We start from the raw sequence: 20,745 nt of genomic DNA, 5'->3' as shown, positions 1-20,745 counted from the left end.
ATCCCGTCTGGAAAAAAAAATACTAAAATTCAGTACCAAATCTTGTAACATGGATATAATTCTACCATAAGATGACCTCAAATATTATGATGTACCAAATAGGCAAAACAACAAGAAGTAGAACTGTATGCAGAGGAAGTCACCTCCCTGACACCCAGTGCCGTGAAGATCAAGATCATCACACCCCCGAGAGCGCAAGTGCTCTGTGTGGATCGGAGGCTCCATCCTGGCCTCACTGTCCACCTTCCAGCAGATGTGGATTAGCGAGCAGGAGTACAACAAGTCAGGCTCCTCCATCATCCACCGCAAATGCTTCTAAATGGACGGTGAGCAGTTGCGTAGCATTTGCTGCGTGGGTTAATTCAGAAGTATAAATTTGCCCCTGGCAAATGCATATACTTCATGCTAGCCTTACAAAATAGGAATAAGCCTTTGAAAATAAATTGTCCTTGAAGCTTGTATCTGATATCAGCACTGGATTGTAGAATGTGTTGCTGATTTTGACCTTGTATTCAAGTTAGCTGTTCCTTTTGGTATTTGTACATATCTTTGATTTCAGCTCTTAGTATGTGTGGGTTGGTCACTTCGTGGCTGAGGTAAGAATGTGCATATAGAAGACAAGTCTGTGGCTTGGTGGGTCTGTGTGGCCAGCAGCCTCCAATCTGGGCAGGGTATTAGTGTGTCAGGGCTGAGTGCTCTGGGATTCTCTAGAGGCTGGCAAGGGCTCCTGAACCAGTGGTTTCTGTCCTGCCAGTCTGTCAGGGAAAATCCAAGCCATAGGACCCAGTTTCTTTTCTTAGCTGATGTTTTCCTGCCAGAACACCATGGGCTGTTACTTGCCTTGAGTTGGAAGCAGTTTGCATTTACACCTGTAAGTGTATTGATCCTTTTAATTTATGTAAGGTTTTTTTGTACACAATACTAGATTCTTTTTTTTTTTTTTTTTGAGATGGAGTCTCGCTCTGTCACCCAGGCTGGGGTGCAGTGGTGCAATCTTGGCTCACTGGAACCTCTACCTCCCAGGTTCAAGTGATTCTCCTGCCTCAGCCTCCCAAGTAGCTGGGATTACAGGTGCCCACCGCCACAGCCAGCTAATTTTTGTATTTTTAATAGAGATGAGGTATCACTATCTTGCCCAGGCTGGTCTTGAACTCCTGACCTCGTGATCCACCTGCCTCAGCTTCCCAAAGTCCTAGGATTACAAACGTGAGCCACCGCACCCAGCAATTCTCAATTCTTTAGAGAGATGAGAACAAATTTTTGTTTCCTACTATTGTGTGAGAACATTAGGCCCCAGCAACACATCATTGTGTAAGGAAAAATAAAAGTGCCGCTATACAAAAAAAAGGATGTTTAAAACATGATTATTGATTCGATTTATTTAACTACTATAGGTGGATTCACATTATTTTTGTTTGTGTTAATCTTGGTAGATTGTATTTTTCAAGAAATTGAGCTATTTTATTTAAGTCATCAAACTTGCAGGTATAGAGTTGTTTATAATATTTCTTCATTATTATTTTAATGTCCATAGAATCAGTAGTGGTGGTCCTGTTATTTTTATAATAAATGACATAGAGGAAGAGGATTTTCCATTTTAAATCATAATAAAGTACCAGTCAGTCAATCAACAAATGTTTATTTAGAATCTATAATAGACCAGGTATTGCTTTAGGCATAGCAGTGAACAAAATTAACGTCCCTGTTCTTACTGAGTAAGCCACCTTTATTCTATTGGGAGAGAGAGAGTAAAGAATTTCAATATATTGAATAAATAAAGTTTGACATAATTGAGATCTTCACCATATATCTCATGCTATAATAAATAATCCGTCTACACATCCCAATTCAAACTTAGGACAACTCTGTGAAGTACCTATTGAACAGATAACAAAAGTGAACTCAGAGGAAATGAACGTCAAAGCCACTAATGTGGTAAAGCCAAAAGTTTAACCAAATCTGATTTCAGAGCTCTGACCCAGAGAGCTCTGCTGCCTACATCAGCTATTCAGATGTTAACGTTCTGTGTTATAAATTACAGAATGATACATATCTGAGATAGGCCTCTTCAAATCTTCCTTATAAATTAGAAACTAAAGACTTTTCAAAAAGAAATACTTTCAACTTTTCCAGAAGCTTTAATTTTGCCTAATAAGATGTGAATTGACGGGATCTATTATTTAGAATGAGTAGCGCACTGGGAGTACTCTCAGCAAATCCTTTGAAATTGATAAAAATATGAGCTCTAATCGGACAGAGATCATTCGTTACACCATTCCAAAGTTCTCTGTTATTTTCTGTGACGTTTCCCAAATCATCTAGAGAGTCAAGCTGTTAGAACAGTTTCTTTTATCAGCCATCTCCAAAGGCTCATCAAACTGAAACTTACATATATATATATATTTTAATCTCTGTGGCACTTGCCACAGATGGAACCTTTAGAAGATGATATTGTTGGTGTCTAGCCTTAGGTTAAGATCAACACTTGATGGGTGATTTTAACATTAATAAAAACAGCTAGCTTAATGTTAAGCCTTTGTTTTTTAAAAGACCAAAGAGAAGAGAAATAGAATAACTACACTTGGGAGTGTGATCACCAAGTATACTTTAAATGTGAAAATTCAGTGAAAACTCTACTTTCAAATTTTATTCTTAATATCCATTACTCAGATTTATACTTTGTCATTATGTGCTTATAATTATATCTAATTTCATGTTGGTGTAGATATCTTCACAGACATCTAATACACATATAGTTGTGGGTTTTGGTTTTTTTTTTTTAACTATATGTATGGGTTGGCTGGGTGCGGTGGCTCCCACCTGAAATCCTAGCACTCTGGCAGGCCGGGGTGGGTGGATTGCCTGAGCTCGGGAATTTAAAACCAATCTGGGCAACACAGTAAAAGCCCATCTCTACTAAAATGCAAAAAATTAGCCAGGAGTGGTGGCAGGTGCCTGTAGTCTCAGCTTCTGGGGAGGCTGAGGCAGAAGAATTGCTTGAACCCAGGAGGCGGAGGTTGCAGTGAGCTGAGATCTCGCCACTGCACTCTAGCCTGGGTGACAGAGCAAGACTCTGTCTCCAAAAAAAAGAAAAGAAAAATAGTGTGTGTTTTACTCCAATTTTTTCCCCTTCAGGTTTACAAAAAAATATTGCCTCAGATGACCACTTCTTTGTCGTTCTTTATAAAACAAATAAAGGAACATCAACATTGTTAAAGAACACCCAATGAAAAATATAGCCAACAACTTCCTGAAAACTCTTACTAAACCCAAAAACTAGATTACAGCCTGATTAGCTTGTCTGTGGGCTGGTTCCAGTTTCCAGACTTAATATTATACTGGTGAGAGCAGCAGTATTGGTTTCTAGAGATTGCCCATTTATAAAGCATTATATAACATTGCTGTTACACCGTTCACATGGGTTTGGGAAAACGGGGAAAGCATCATTACTTATCTTCCAAATTCCCATTACAGTTTTTTCTATAGCTTTTCTTTATTTCTTTTGTTTCCTTATAGGTAAAATGGAATGACGGGCCAGGTGTGTTTCTGAGAGTTCCATTGTATCTGAAGATGATACTTGATTCCTGAAAATGGATTGTGTTCTTTGTTGACATCTGGAAAATCACTTTCTTTATTACAGGATGCATGGTTAAGGACACAGTCTGAGGCCAGACAGCCAGGTGCCATCCCAGCTGTGCCACATGTGAGCTGCATAATTTCAAGGAAGTCACTTAAAATATTTTCGTGTCCTAACTTGTAAATGGGCATATGGTATTACTTATATCTGGACCCTTGGAAATATTACATAAATATTAGCTTATTACTAATGATAGCATTTATTCCCAACACATGCGTAGTATTGTGTTTTTATATTCCTGCTCTAGCTGATAGAAAAGTCAGTTGGGTCTGTAATTTTGACTTCCTCTATTAATATTTCTAAAGCCAGTTCATCCAAATGCTTCAGCATGTGTTTTTTTAAAGGAGGTCATGAAAGAACCAATATTTAGAAGATTAGTTTTATATTGCAGTTGATTTCAGAAAATGTTTTGAGTCCTGCAATGTACGTCAATTTTTTAAAACAAAGACACCCAATAAACATCGGGTTTTTTGAAAACCAGGACCATATCTCCAGAACACTTGAGAAGCGTTTTTCCACTCACTCAGGAAAAGACATGCCAAGTTCAATTGTTGTTAGTCAGGTAATTTAAGCTAAAAGAATGTGATTTCTCCCAAAGAAATGTGGTGAAGACAAATAGTCTGTACTCATATAGAAAGTGCCAAGGGATCCATCGTAGATATTGCTTTTCAGGAGCTGAGTGAGGTGAGTTTAGAAAGTATGGATTTGAATTGCCTGGTCAGTCTCATACCCTCTAAGTGGCTGCATAAGCACAAATTAGGAAAGCATCATTGTCCATGAAAGATAGACTCCATTCCAAATGAATGTTTAGCTGTTAGATTCATCCAAAGGAAACTTCCCTCTAGTTCCCTTTGTCTTGGTTTATGCTTTGACATTTCCAAAAGCATCGGTGTTAAAATCTCTCTGCCATACAATTAGCTATGATATCTGCTCTTCTAGTCCCAAGAGTAATTTCTAGACAAAGCATTGCAATGGAGATATGCATGCAATGCAAGGTATAGGAATGCACTTGGATGATTTTCTACCTGTGAAAACTATGTGCTCCATGTGAAACTTCACTTTCTGTTTTGGCATGAGAGATACTGAAATATGGTTGGGTTACAAGTTAAACAGTAAAAGTTTGGCCACTCCCTATTAGTAAAGGATAACACCAGCTTTTCATGGCTCACACCATAGGTGGGAGAATAGAATAACCTCTTCAATGAAGTGTAAGGTTATACAAAGTAAGTCTCAGGCCAGATTTGTTCATTGGATATTTACTGTATGAGGCAGGCGTTGCCCTGGGAGCTGGTGCATGTGAGCAAGATGGAGTCCCTGCCCTGGACGGGTGCAGGAGAAACATTCCGAAGGAATGTAGGAATGTAAAACGCATCCTGGTAGATTTCAGTACATCATTTAAACTCCCTAATAACCCCGAGGAAAAGAAAGGCTAAACAACAAGCCCAACATGACAGGTGACTGTGTTAGACAAGTGATAAGACCGAGTTCAATAATAATGAGCATTAAGTAAAAATCAGAGATAATAAGGGCTACAATTCAGGTACATTACATCTATCTGGGGAAATGAATTCTACGCTGTGCATTAATGAGAAGATGGGACTTTATTTGGTTTCTGTGGGATGCCAACAATGAAAAAGGAGTATGTGCATGAGAGAGGAGAGATTGAGGAGGTGGAGAGAGAAAGAGGCCGCGGGGGAAGGAGAATTGCAGGTGGGCGGTAAAGAACAAAAGATTTCAGAGGTACGAAATGCCTCGTTGCATCCAGAGGATGTTGAGTGGAGTGCTGGGTTGACGTGAGGCAAAAAACCTGGAGATGCATCTTGTGGAGGTTAAGGTCCTTGGAGAAATAAGCCTTCGGAAGGTTTTGCAGAGGGTAGTTTTTGGAGATTACTTCTAGGGAAAGAAGTGAATTTAGGACATGAGAAAGTGTGGGTCTGAACTGCCTGATCTGATCTTTCCTCTGGAAGTGGAAGAGTGGTTTAGGATGATTAACTTGTGTTCATGATAGATTAGAAGTGGCAGCAGAGGGGGCGCAGTTATCAGTCCATGGCATAAGTCCAGATGAGAAGAGAAAATGTTCTGGGAAAGGTTGGTATGGTGGTGATAGCTAATTGTGTACCCCTCCATCCATCATCCCCTTCCTTCACAGGAACGGAAACCTAATTTTCCACTGGGCACAGTTCCAGCTACCTCTGAAGCATCGTGGTTTTTACACACCTTGCAACTGGATGTGGCACATGGCTGAGTTCTGTCCAGGGAGATATAAGAAATATATATGGACTTCCAGAAAAGAATGGGCTCCCTCTTTTCATTGCCTTCCTCCTGGCTGGGAAGGGCTATATGATAGCTGGAGATCTGCCTGCTCTCCTGGACCACAAAGGGCCCCAAAGATGGCAAATGTGAGAGGATGGTGGTTTAGAACGGAAGGGAGGACACAGCTCCTGGTCACTTCCAGGGCTGCCACAGCAGTTCTGGATGCCTAATCAGGATTTTTTTTTTAAGGGAAAGAAAAATAAATGTTTATCTTTTGGGGACCCCATTACTTAGAGTTTTTCTATGTTAAGAAACCAGACTTGACCCCAGCTAAAAAAAATGATAAGTGACAGAAGATGAAGTAATGGTAAATACAAAAATTATTCATTGTGTTAGTTGGAGAAGTGACAGGTTGTTCCAGCCACAGCTTCTATTTTGTTAACGTGGCCTCCTTGACATTTCAAAGCATGGGAGAGAAAGCAGATTCCTAGTTGTGCTTATGTAACTTGGAAAGCATGATCAAGCTTAGACTGCTCAGAGGCATCCTGGGAGGAGGTACTTGCGAGTGCTTACGCTCAGGGTAAGAGACGATTTTCCTAAGGTCTGTGTGTATTAGGTCTCTGTTTCACATTACAGTGTTCTTCTCCTTCCCCTCCCCATTCAGATAATTCCTCTGCTACTGTGACTCTCATACATTTTTGGCATCTTATGACAATATAGACTAATACTACAGATTCTTTTTGAAGGAAAACAGAGATGGGGGTCTTGCTGTGTTACCAAAGCTGGTCTCACACTCCTGGCCTCAAGTGACCCTCAAGCATTTTTACTTTGTCTAGCCCCAAATCACAAGGAATCCTTTAACAAGACCAAAGTCAGTGAGGGCTGCAAAAGATCTCCTGATGGTTGTCTATTTAAACTAGAAGTAGGTGGCAAAAGGATTTATTCTAAGGGTTTTAGGGAAATGTGGCTAAAGCAGTATGCCATTATTAACAGCATGAAGAATTTTTATCGATGAACAAGAGACTTAACAAGAACTAAAGTAGGTGTGACTCAGAGATGTTGGTCTCATTAATGGGAAAGGCAGAAAATTGTATAACAATGCCATTTGGTCTAGATACGTTGGATTTCAGATGATGGCAACATATTCTTATGGAAATGTCTGGTCTAATCATAGAACCAGACAATGTAAGCATTGCAGGAGACCAGTCCACCAGTGGTCATCTTGTCCATGCTTGTACACCTACATACTGTAAGAAACTCATAAATCAGCTCATCCTTTTATTTGTCAGGGCAGCTTTGGTAGCTGTTTCTGTTTCTCCTGACCTGATCTCCCTGAAATGGGCCCAGGGTGGACAAATGACCAAGGCTGCTCCACTTAGATGATCCTTCCTTCCTTCCTTCCTTCCTTCCTTCCTTCCTTCCTTCCTCCCTCCCTCCCTCCCTTCCTTTTTTCTCTTTTCTTTCTTTTTTTCTTCTTTCTTTTTCTTTCTTTCTTTCCTTCCTTTCCTTCCTTTCTTTCTCTCTTTCTCTCTCTCTCTCTCTCTTTCTTTCTTTCTTTCTTGGAGACAGAGTTTCACTCTTGTTGCCCAGGCTGGAGTGCAATGGCTTCATCTCGGCGCGCCGCAACCTCCACCTCCCAGGTTCAAGTGATTCTCCTGCCTCAGCCTCCCAAGGAGCTGGGATTACAGGCATGAACCATCATGTCCAGCTAATTTTTTTGGATTTTTAGTAGGGACGGGGTTTCCATATTGGTCAGGCTGGTCTCAAACTCCTGACCTCAGGTGATCTGCTTGTCTTGGCCTCCCAAAGTCCTGGGATTACAGGCTTGAGCCATCTCACCTGGCCAGATTCTTTCTCGGAAATTTGCAATTCAGACTGACAGCCAGCATGCCAGTTCCTTTAAAGACATAGCATGGCCATGTCCTACCCTGGGGACTGGAAGCAAAAGACAGAGAAACATTGATTTTAAAAAATCCTCTGGAAAGTTTTGCTATTTCTGATGCTTGTACCTTCCTGAGGATCAGCAGAATCCATTCTTTGTGGTTCCATGGAATATCCCTCTTTTCTCATAATAAAACCTTTATTGCTCAATACCTTTTTTTCTCATAATAAAAACTTTGTTGCTCAAGGTACTTCAAATTGGTTTCACTTAATTTGCCACCAAATGGTCTTTACAAAGAACACACAGAATATGAACATTACAATGGTCTGAGAACCTGGCAGCTGTCACAAAGAACCCTAGCTGAAACACATCGGACAGAACGTAGGGGCATTTTTCCAAGTCACAGGTGCACCCAAGACTCACTTATCCTCTTTATATACTGCGTCTAGCTGACTACCAAAGCCTTGGAAAGGTGCCAACCTACCAATGAAAGTGTTTCTCAGTACTTTCCATCTACTTTGACATGATACACTACTAAATATAGGTAGGTTTGGATGTAATAACCTGGTAATTTGGTTGTGAGGAATTACCAAATCGGAAAAGGGACAGCTTACACTAAAAGCAGGGTAACCAGGCAACAACTAAGCCATGGAGGATTTCTCAGGGAAAATGCAGTGCTCCTCATTGATTTGGCAGCAAACAAATTCCACGTGTTTCATGTTTCTCCTATGGGTTGCCATGTATATTAGTCTGTTCTCATGCTGCTTGTAAAGAACTACCTGAGATTGGATAATTTATAAAGAAAAGAGGTTTAATTGACTCACAGTTCTGCAGGGCTAGGGAGGCCTCAGGAAACTTACAATTATGGTGGAAGGGGAAGCAAACATTTCGTCACAGGGTGGCAGAAAGGAGAAGAATGAGAGCTGAGCCAAGGTGGAAACCCCCTAAAAAACCATCAGATTTCATGAGAACTTACTCACCATCATGAGAATAGCAGCATGGGGGCCATTGCCTCCATGATTCAACCACCTTATACTGGGTCCATCCCATGACACACGGGGATTATGGGAATTATAATTCAAGATGAGACTTGGTTGAGGACACAGCCAACGCATATCCCCATGTATGTATAATTGTGTTCTCTTAGTCATTAAAGATGTTGCTTTTGGACATGGAAGTCTTTATGGTTACAAATTTGGGAATGAAACATCAATATAGGAACAGGGAAGCAAAGCAGCTTGGATTTTAGAATGACTTCAACTGTGTTCTCTGCTTCCTGTAAATGAATCGACGAAAGAACATCTAAAATCTTAGAGACAGATAGGGTTCAAAATATTTTATGATTCATACTGTGCTTAAAATGTTAGCTGACTACCAAAAGCTGCAGTACATATCAGGCTTTGAAGCACCCCTCTCTCCTTGCCCGATCGTTACTTCCTTTTTGTCCCAAGGGTAAAAGATAAGGAAGGAGTAGTATTCATACATTATGTTGGATATGTAAGGTTCTGTAGCCAGAAGCCAGGCAGTGAAATGTATCGGATTGGCACAAAAGTAATCAAGGTTTTTGCCAAAGTAATGACAAAAAACAGTTACTTTTGCACCAACCTAGTATTAAGATGAGAGCTAGAATTAAGATGTTTCCTTGGTCATTCATTGCAAAAAATTGATGATTATTCTAGAAGTGCACATTTAAAATTCTTTCATGTATAATAAATTGCTTGTCATGAAGTGTGAAGAACTATAGGAAGTGTGAGCACGTCAGTATTTCACAGAGATGAATGGTAATGTTGGACACAACCCTTGTTTACATATTTGGACAAAAATGTGAGATTTCTTGACTTGCTATTACCTCAGTACAACAGTCAAAAGTGACTAGGGGTTATTTCTCTTTGCTTTTGAAAAAATGACGTTTGGCCTGATTTGGCTGTTGGATGGGAGCATCTGACAATAATAAGAGAGTTTTATTCTGGGATGATTTAGACTCCTTTGCACGCGACTTTCTGCATGGTAGCACATTATTCTGCTTTAGAAAGATTTTGCAGTTCCCCATGTTTCAGAAAGAGTCAAAACAAAAGGCCAGTTTTCTCCCTCAGGGTGTTTGGGACAAGGGGGGGGACAGCCGCCTTACAGACTGTGGACATATAGGACAGAGCAGCCGTTAAATACCGAAATGCTCATCAAACCACTGGGGGAAGTCAACATTACAAAGTGGGCTGGCAGGTTGATTTCCAAATGTGTTTTCCTTCTCTTTTTGTTTTTGGTTCATTTGAGGCAAAGAATGTTCCATTGGGTAACTGATTAAACATAGAATTGCTGTTTCCTTAGATTGCCTATTATCAGAGGTAGGTATTAAGCTAGCTGTTAATTGTTTGAAATTACTGTAGTTGTGTAAGTACTATTGATTCGTGAATATTTGGTTCTTAAGATTATAATACATACAGGAGCTCATCCCTGGGCAGAGGATAAGAACAGGATAAATAGAGCTCTTATTGAATAGGGACAGTTGTTTTTAAATTGTTAACTATATACATAGTGTATATATAGTTAACTATATTTTTAGATACAGGTATTGATCGACTTACCACCTATGCAACTTACGACCATTCTACTTTACGACCACAATCGCTAGCCACGACTGCTCCGCGTCTGGCAGTGCAAATGTTGCCCAGCTGGGCGTACGACAGTGCGGACCAGCTTCCAGCAGCACTACCATCTCCACGTGCACCATTTCAACTGTACATATAGCCTACTCAACTTACGACCAAATCATGTTACAACCAGTCCGTGGTCCCAACCGTGGTTGTAAGTCGAGCACTAGCTGTATACATATATATTTAAAAATCTTATATATTATAAATTCTATACCTCAAATCACATGAGATATATGAATTTTGCTTTCAGCCTAGTTCTTTACTCATTTGGGCAGTTTAGGTCATACTACATGTAATACATGATTCTCTACCAAATAGTATAAAACAAATTTATGTAAATTTCTCCAAAGTACAAAAGGACTTCACAGAGGGAGATGCTCAGTGAAGGAAGGAGATCTAAACATGTTTGGAAAATGCTATGCTTTGTGTTCTCTCTTTGGGATTGACAAAGTGAATTCCCAGAGAACTCTCTTAATTAAAAAGGTATGTAGCCAGAGATTTGCCAAGCAAAAACCTTCTCCTGAGTACTGTCTATTAATATCTCCCAGAGTCTTTGGGAAATGCTGCTGGTGGAAAGCATGGTAATTTGATCAACTCTTGTGCTGAGGCCTCTTGTAGAGGTCACATGGCAGCATAGTGAAACTGTGCTGGTGGTCAGCCCACTCAGACATCGGTATTCTCTTGTCCCATTAGCTAGATTTAAGTTGTTCTCTGTTTGTTGCTCTTGTTTTTGAGTTACTTTTTAAAATCCTAAACTAGGTCACTACTGACTGCTCCATAACAAAATCCCGGACAGAGACCGTAGACCTTTTACAAATCTGAACCCAAGTGCTCTTGGGACCAGCTCCCAAAGGTATGACTCTGGACATACTGATAGACTGCCTGCCCACTTGCATGTCTGCATAATACTTGCCAGTTAAGCCACCATTACTCATTACTGGCCTGGGTTTCTTGTGTTCGTCCAAAACCATAGATATTGGATGTCATTCATTTAACACATATTTATTGAGTGTCTACTTTGTCCCAGACATTCTTCTAGACCCTGAGTACTGCAGGGAATATATCAGATAACTTATCTGCTATAATAACACTGATGGTTGGGGAGCCAGGTAACAAACACATCGGTCGACAAACAGTGATGTATGCTGTGGATTGGACACGAGGTTTGAAAATTCTAGAGTAACAGAACATACGGTGATTTTAGATGTTGTGGGCTAGTAAAATATCTCCCTTCATAAGAATCTGAGCTTCAGTCTAGATCTGTTTCTCTGGTAGTCTGATAAGGGTAAACATGCCAATTATATTATTAAGCAAGCTTGCTTATGGCAAAAATGATGCCAGATTAGTAAGTTGTATCTGAACGAGAAGGCACTGTAAATAAACTCTAAGTTGATTTATTTATAAAGAGCTGCTATGCTTTGGGCCTCTCTGAGTCCGTGAGTCTTGTCATCAGCGTGCTGGTTGTGGAGAGTCTATAAAAATGCATGGCCAGGCATGGTGGCTCACACCTGTAATCCCAGCACTTTGGGAGGCCAAGGCAGGTGGACCTCAAGGTCAGGAGTTCAAGACCAGCCTGGCCAAGATGGTGAAACCCCATCTCTACTAAAAATGCAAAAATTAGCCAGGCATGGTGGCAGGTACCTGTAATCCCAGCTATTCAAGAGGCTGAGGCAGAGAATTGCTTGAACCTGGAAGGCGGAGGTTACAGTAAGCCAAAATTGTGCCACTGCATTCCGGCCTGGGCAACAGAGCAAGACTCCACCTCAAAAAAAAAATGCCTGTAGATTTATTGCAAAAATTATTAGTTCTTGTGTAGCAGGAGGCATTTAAATCAGGACAGTTCCTGCAGCGTGTGACATGGATCTCTTCCAGCCCCACTGTGGACGATGTGAGCACATGACTTGCTCAAGGATGCCCATTGCTGTAAGGGACGCTTAAGACTACGGTTTTAGCAGGCTCAATTTGTTTCTGTCAGATCGCCTTTTTGTAAATTTGAGTCATGCGTGGTGCACAGTTGTCTTATGAGATAAGTGTAACCTAAGAAGGTCTCCCTGTGGATGCAGCAAAAGGGGTGATCATAATGAGCAGAAGAGAAGTGAGGGAGGGAGACAGGTGAAGATGATCTCAGTCAGGGGGAAGAGCAGGCACAGAGGCCCTGGAGTGGGAGCAAGTTTGACATGATGAAAAAGAAGCAAGAAGGTGAGTGACACAAAAGAGTCCACAGAACTTTTGCATCTGTGAATTCATGTACGTGCCTAAACTTTTGGAGAGCGGGCGTGGTCATGGGAGTAACACAACTGAATGCAGTGTTCTCACAGTGCTATTGGGAGTCACTTCATTCCTTTTGTAAAATATTCATTATTGCTGAACAAACTGTATCCTTATGCTGTTTTGAAGGAACAAAACTGTGATTTACGTTCACAATATACAGAGCTGTTTTCATGTGCCTTGTGGCCAATATCACATTCCCTGTAGATACACGTTTTTCCCAATCTGGGAAACTTGGGGAGAGACAGCTACCCCTGTCATCCCCTCCTTCCTCCTGCAACCCCAACCCTTCATATGCTTTATGTAATTGACACTCTCCGGGTTAGATGAGCATTATTGTCTTTAGTCTTCAGATGCAAAAGTTAAATGGCAGGATCAAGGGTATACACTAAGGTGGTGGAACTGAGATATGAACTCAGATCTTTGAACAATTGTTTTTCTACTGCCCCCTGGTGGTGGCGATCTTTGATCAATGAAACACATACCGGGTTTGTTCCTTTTCCTTTCTAGGTAGCCTAGCCTTCCTGGGGAGTCTCTCTGCATTTCCCTCCTTCCTAGAGTCAGTTCCTGTTCAGAATCTCATATTTGGACCTTTAATAGCCATCTGACTTGCTCTAGCTGTTTCCAAACATGGTCTCAGTCATTTAACTTCTGCTACCATTTCCCAGGCTGTGAATATTGGTAAGCTATCATCAGAAGGGACCTTCTATTTAGGATGCAGCATCAATTAGCTGCAGATGTGATTGCTTGATCTGGTTGAATGCCCTGCAAAAGAAGGTGCACTCCAAGTCCAAGGAGGAATAGCCTTGATTGTTTTCACACTTTCCTAGTCTAAATTCAATCTCTTGCTAAGTATCTCTGAAAGGAACCCTAAGAAATTAAGATTGCTGGAGTTTGAAGGTGTTTCGCTGGAAGAGCTAAAATCGGGCTGAGAGTTCAGGGGTTGCTTGGCAGCAACAGGGGGCAGCAGAGAGTTGTTGCAAAGGGAAGCTATAGGGGAGTAGGGATAGACAGAATGGCTCCTCTTATCACCAACTCAAGGCTGCAGCCGCGAGCCAGCAACTAAAGATGCAGGTTCAGCCAGCCTTGAAAATGGAATAGGTAGCCATACAGAAGCAAGGATGACAGAGGAAGCAAAGATAGCAAATGGAAGCCTTTAAGATGTGGCTCTGTCCAATAAAAACAGAATGCAATCCTCAAATACATGCAATACATATGCTTAAATTTTCTAGTAGCCATTTACAAAAAAATAAAAAGAAACAGGTGAAATTAATTTTATCAATAGGCCGAGCACGGTGGCTTACGCATGTAATCCCAGCACTTTTCGAGGCCGAAGTGGGTGGATCACCTGAGGTCAGGAGTTTGAGACCAGCCTGGCCAACCTGGTAAAATCCCATCTCTACTAACAATACAAAAAAATTAGCTGGGTATTGTGGCAGGTGCCTGTAATCCCGACTACTTTGGAGGTGGAGACAGCGAGAATCGTTTGAACCAGGGAGGTGGAGGTTGAAGTGAGCCGAGACCTCGCCACTGCACTCCAGCCTGGCAGACAGAGCAAACCTCTGTCTCAAAAGAAAAAAAATCGTCAATATATTTTATTCAACTCAACATTCAAAATACAATTTCGACATGTATCAACATAGAAAATTATTAGTGAGATATTCTTTCTCTTTTTCATTCCACAGCTTGAAAATCTACAGTGTATTTTATACTTACAGCACCTCTGACATGGAGCTGGCCACATTTCAGGTGCTCAATAGCCACATGTGGATAGCACTGCCGTATTGGACACAGCAGCTCTACGATCATGCTGGAAAAGAGACAGTGATGCAAAGAGGCCAGAAATGGTAGAAGGAAATTAATCAGAGAGGGAGGCTGGAGGCTGGAGGCGCAGACAGCCTTGACTGGCAGTTGTACCTTTTTGACAAAGTGACAGCTTGGAGCTTCATTTTCTAACCTGGACTTTGCCTTTCATAATTCATTATAATAAACTCTTTAAAGAGTGTGGGTAGGAAGTATAGACTGTCTGAGCTGGGAGGTGTCTTGGAGACTTTAGACTGAATGATAGGAATTGCAATTTGTTTTCTACTCCTGAACCTACTGGGATCAGTTGGTTGAAGCTGCCCAAACCACTAGGTTGAGAAGGATTCTGATGTTATATCTTGTCTCAGTAGGGAAGAGCATTGTGATTGTCTTCCAGGGATGACACATATTTGCCATCATCCCTGTTATAGTAGAAAGGTCTCTAGGTTCTGGAGGCCTGCCAGACTCTGTGAATTATTACCAAGCTCAGTTTCTTTATTTGTAAAATAGGAATAATTGTTAGTGATTTTCAGGATTTCTGTGGACATCAAATGCTATAATATATGTTAAGGGTCTGACACATAGTTATGAATGCTAATTTCCTTCTCATTTTTCCATTTACTATTTGATCAATATTAGTTGAGGAGGCAGTTTGTGCTCCGTATGAGACCATATTGTCTGAGAGAATAATATGTGAAATGCTGTCCTTACGTGTCAGGATCCAGGTGAAAAAAATTATCATACATTAAATAGTGAGCAACCTGATGTGGTATACATTTTAGTGTCTTATTCCAGTTCAAAATATATGTTATTTATAAATACATTCTTCACAATATAAATATTTTCTGTTAAAAGAAATGAAAGGGAAGTCTTTGTGAAGGATATAGATCTTGAGTCAAACAGATACATAATGATATTCACAAGAAATAGACCATTTTAAAGGACATGGACTGAGAATTCTCAAATTAATTCCCAAAGTACACCCTTAAGCCTATCAATTCAAGCCCTGCGAATTGATTACCACATTTTTTATTTGTGGCTTACATTAATGAGTTAGTGGAATTAATACTATATTTTTGTATAGTTAGTTCTGGACATCATCATGTCTCATTTATTAAAGTTGTCAACTTCTGAAAGTTGAAGCAGAAACTTTTTATTGTGTCCTAAAATTATGGATGCTTTGCCAGGCCTGAATGATGGTTCCAATGCAAATTGTCTCCTCAGATGATCTCTTCTCATTGAGATTTCTTAGAAGGCAAAAGATTGTACTACAGCTGCAGTTTAAGCCATTCACATTTCACCTGCTTCAATTCCTTCACCTTTAATTCCAAATCATTTTATTTCCTGCAGCCAAAACGAGTCTTTGAACTTTGCAGTCTTTAATCAGGAGATTCATTATTCCAGAAACATGCCTAGGTTTATGATTAAAATAAGTCAGGCTCCACACTTTTCATTTTTCCTGTAAGAACCCAGCAGCAGGCAGTAAAGAATCTGTCAAAGGTTTGCTTCTTTTAACAAGTATGGAAGCCAGGCACTTCAAGCCCTGAAGCTCTTAGAGGAATTCTAGACTTAATGAGTTTATACATTACACTTTTTAAGTGTGAAGGATTCTAGGCAAACTTTGGACTCCTCCTGTTCTAATGGCTCCTTTCCCTGGTTCAGCAGCTTTCAATTTTTAAAATCTGTGTCCAGGTTACCTTGTGACCCAGGGGGACACATGCACAAAATAACTGAAAGTAGAGTTTCATAATCTAACACCTTCATTCACTTCATAGGATATGCTTGATATTTTTTCTATTCCTTTATCTTGTAATGGGTTCATTTAAAAAATGAAACTGGTTTCATAAAATACTCTAGGGTTATGGCTCACAACCTGAAAATGCTGCTCTCTAAGAACCCATACGGCCCCTTCCAGGCTTTGTGGTGTTAGAACATTGAATCTTTGTGCTCAGCAGGAGAAACGTCTGTCTAAAGTTGAAACTTGCCACTAGTTGGCAGCAAAGGAGTATCACAGCTTCCAGCCACAAAGGTCGGGATTTGGACGGGGCATTAGGAAGAACAGGCACGGTAGACAGGTAGACATGTTGTTTGTTTCGAAGTCTTAAACCTTTGGCGGTACTACGGATTTTAGCTCTCCTAAGGTCAAGAAGAACTCCCATGGATGATACCTGCTTCAGATCATGCCATGCAACATATCATTAGGCTTTTAAAAAACTTTTATTTTCTAAGTCAGCTGACTTTGAAAACTTACTGCCAAGGAGGAGAAAGCACATAATAAAACAGTGAATATAATGTGACAATGTTGTGTGGAAAATAAATACATAGACAAATTGTGTGTGTGTGTGTGTGTGTGTGTGTGCTTGTGTGTATGATACATATGTATTTTTTCTATTTTAATGAGAACAAATTATTAAAATTCCAGATATTTACATGTTATTCTAACTCGATAAGCCAGCTCTAAGCTCTTAGTGCTTTGTGATGTTCTGTGGGGAATACAAAGAGAGGGCTCGATTGTCCAAATGGCACTCCTCCTCTGTCTTTAACAGAGATGCAATAAGGTAAATGAAAAGAAGAACTAAGTTCGAGTCCTGCTTTGAAATCTAATCAGGTGTGAAGCGATTCACATGTGGGCTCACCTAACCCCTGACCTTGGTTATGAATGGTGACAGGTTCGTTCTTTCCATCCAGTCCCTTCATGGTCATCAGCAGAAAGGCAGCCCAGGCTTTCCAGGGAAAATGCAGGGTTTTCCAGGGTTGGGGGTTTTACTTTTAGTCATGAACTTAGGTAAAACTTAGTGACACTTGTGGAGTCAAATCTGAAACTTGGCCTAATTCTCCCCTTGTAATACCCATGAATTTAATAACTCACGCATGGTTTATGAGTGTGGAGTATCAGGTCTGTACAACCGGCTCAAATCGCTGATCTTTCACTTTTGCTTACTTTAGTGTTAGACTCTGGGAAGGTTGTGCAGTAGGACCACTCACTTCAAAGCATCAAAGAGTTTGACAGGGTTACTACAATCCAAAAACTGGGCTTAGGTGAATCTTAACAAAGCAAATCTACTTTTTGCTGGTTGTCACATGCAACCTCTTATAACATTAACTTCAAATGATTGGCACAGTGAGTAGCTACTAATATATTCTTGCCGCGTCACTATGTATTTAGGGAATCTTTAACACAGCTGTTTGACACAAAACAAGTTAATGCCTCTGTTAAAGCCATCAGGCTGGGACTCAACAGTGTCTATCCAGGGAATCCTTCAGGCTACACTGTTGATGTAATGCGCCATATTGGTTCCTTGGGTACAGTTAGGGTTTATAATGCCAGTTTGTATACAGGAATCACATAACTCGTTGATCCATGTAAGGAGAGTGATGACAGGTACTGATGAATCCCAGGAGCTTTGCTGAGTGCAAGCAGTTGATGCTTGACCAAGATACCCTTTAGGAAAGTGGCGATGTGTGAAACGGAAATGATCTACACCTTCTCCCAGGCTGCCTATGACAGTAGGAGTGTTTGATCCCTCAGCCCTGTGTTCCTTCCGTGCTACACATCTGCATATGCATGTGATTCCTCTTCCTGTGTGTGTGCTGACAACTGCTTCTTCAATAGTGTTGGGGCTCAGAAAAGGATACTGCTAAGTGAACGCCTCAGCAGCAGCCTCAGAAACAAAAGTTTCTCTCTGACCTTCTCCTGCCTGCCCTCCGGTCTCTGGTCCTTTGTGCTGCCCTGGGACCAGCCACAGAAACTAGAATCTTTCCCCAAGCTGGGTCAGAGAAACCAGAACCGCTTTCCCCAAAGCCAGCCATAAAAGAGAAAAATACTACTTTAACTTTCCTCCTGCCTTTCTGTGTTAAAAAAAAAAAAAAAATGGCCATAAAGAAGTTATGTGCTGGGCACAGTGGCTCACGCCTGTAATTCCAGCACTTTGGGAGGCCGAGGCGGGTGGATCACAAGGTCAAGAGATTGAGACCATCCTGACCAACATGGTGGAACCCCATCTCTACTGAAAATACAAAAAGTAGCTGGGTGGTGCGGTGGTGCGCACTTCTAGTCCCAGCTATTCGGGAGGCTGAGGCAGGAGAATCGCTGGAACCGGGGAGGCAGAGGTTGCAGTGAGCTGAGATCGTGCCACTGCACTCCAGCCTGGCAACAGAGCAAGACTCTGTCTCAAAAAAAAAAAAAAAAAAAAAAAAAAAAAAAGAAAGAAAAAGGAAAAAAAGAAATTCTGTGACCTACCTTGTTTGACTGTAGGTCATCAGACCTCTTTATTCCAGAGAGGATCCTGCCCCATACCCAGAAGAAAGGATTGCCCAAAGGCCAAGAGAAACATAGACAGACAGGACTTGCTGGGTTCCCCACTCCATCTATTGCTAATAATAATAATACTGAAACATGTATACCTTTATGCATTTTTTAATTTATATATTATACCCTTTTAAATGTACATAATATACCTTTTGAAATGTATATATTATATCCTTTTTGTCCAAGCATATTTCAACACGGCTGTCCATACTTGGTTGAACCTAAGCATAAAAATGGACAGTTTCGGCCAGGTGTGGTGGCTCATGCCTGTCATCTCAGTGCTTTGGGAAATTGAGGCAGGGGGATCACCAGATTGGGGATCACAAGGTTCGAGACCAGCCTGACCAACATGGTGAAACCTCGTCTCCACTAAAAATACAGAAACTAGCTGGACGTGGTGGCACACCTGTAATCCCAGCTACTGAGGAGGCTGAGGCAGGAAAATCACTTGAACCTGGAAGGTGGAGGTTGCAGCAGTGAGCCGGGATCGCGCCACTGCACTCCAGCCTGGGCAACAGAGCGCGACTCCATCTCAAAAAAAAAAAAAAGGACAGTTTCCTTTGTATCACTGGATCTTCATTGTGAAGGTTCCCGTTTCGCATAAAACTAGAATTAAATACATTTGTATATATTTTCTCCCATTATTCTGCCTTTTGTGAATTGATTTTTCCACAAAACTTGTGAGGGCAAAGGGAGAGTTTTTCAGTGGCCCCTATGATGGCAATGGGCTTCACACATTTACAGCAGTTCCTGGGAGCGTGTCTTGCATAGCCTCAAATACCCTTTAAGAAACTGCTGATATTTCTCCTGATCCTCTGTGTGAGGCCCTTCTCTGGAGAGGACTTGTGAGCTCTGCATTGTGCCCTCTTGGCAGTGCCCACTGGCAGGCTCCCTGTCTGCCATGTATGATACCTTTGCTGCTTCTATTAATATTTGATCGCATATTAATTTATTTACCTTCTCACCTTTGAATATTTATGCAAAAATACACTTAATACAGTCATAAAGTATGAGTTAGAAGGCAAATGTTATCACCAGAGAAATATGTTATGGCAGGAGTTTAAAGCCACAAGGAAGACTTACTTTCTTTTGCAAGAATCTCGAATCTTTTTTCTTTTGAATCTCTTTAGGATCTATTGCTATCAACGTTCTATATAAAAGAACCACTAATAGGTATCAAGGTTCTTCTGCCTCTGCAAATGCACAAATGGACATACATGGCAAATGTTGCCTACAATTTCAGGGGCTTCTTGAAGTCTCAGCGTTTATCAGTAGATATCCATGAGACCCATGTTGAGACCTTTGTTTAAGACTTTCTTTTATTTACAGGATCTTAGCTGAGATAAGAAGGAGTTTTGTCACTCGGAGTATGTGCCCCATGAGGAACATTCCTTAGGGCAAAGAGTTACCGGTCCCAAAGAGGAAAAAATTTTCATGCTATAGAATGTATTCAGTGACCCAGACCCAGATGCAAAACAAATATCTTTCTTTGAACAAATACTTTAGTATGGCCTCTGATGAGTAATTTGCTGAATTGAGGCAGTGGTGCTTTACTTTTGAACTACAATAGGGGTGATGAATGACTCTAAAGAGCTTAGTACTTACAGCATATTGTGACCCTTCTTATTATCCCTTAATGCACAGCAAATCCAGCCTTTGCCTCCTTCACGATTACTGATTTCCTTAAAGATGCTTTAATTTCATATCCTTCAAAATGCACCATTTTAAGGTGAAGATAAGAGAAAATCCTTTCTTAGGTGGAAGAAAGAGAAACTCATTTCGTGTTCTCTCCTGGATCCCTTTTACACATTGTAAAGCAGAGGATAGAGTAAGAAGTACTGAGATAGTTGAAAGATCAGGGGCTTGAATGAATTAGGTCTCTCTCTCTCTCTCTCTCTCTCTCTCTCTCTGTTTGCATGCATGTGTGTAGAAATGGGGTCTC

At 40.9% G+C, this 20,745-nt stretch overlaps 1 long non-coding RNA gene across 1 annotated transcript; it reads right to left on the bottom strand.

Moving 5' to 3' along the window:
* Positions 1-442: 442 nt before the first annotated feature.
* On the bottom strand, positions 443-20,116 carry LOC116526021. The gene is made up of 3 exons (XR_004257929.1): positions 20,104-20,116; positions 18,492-18,496; positions 443-527 (listed from the first exon to the last, which is right to left on the bottom strand). It is a non-coding gene; the product is annotated as an uncharacterized LOC116526021 (long non-coding RNA).
* Between the last annotated feature and the right edge of the window lie 629 nt (positions 20,117-20,745).

Source organism: Sapajus apella, unplaced genomic scaffold, assembly GCF_009761245.1.
Source record: "Sapajus apella isolate SASKATOON/1434 unplaced genomic scaffold, GSC_monkey_1.0 scaffold49, whole genome shotgun sequence".
NCBI lineage: Eukaryota > Metazoa > Chordata > Mammalia > Primates > Cebidae > Sapajus > Sapajus apella.
Note: the sequence above shows the minus strand (reverse complement) of the source record. Positions and strands in the feature narration are given on the sequence as shown.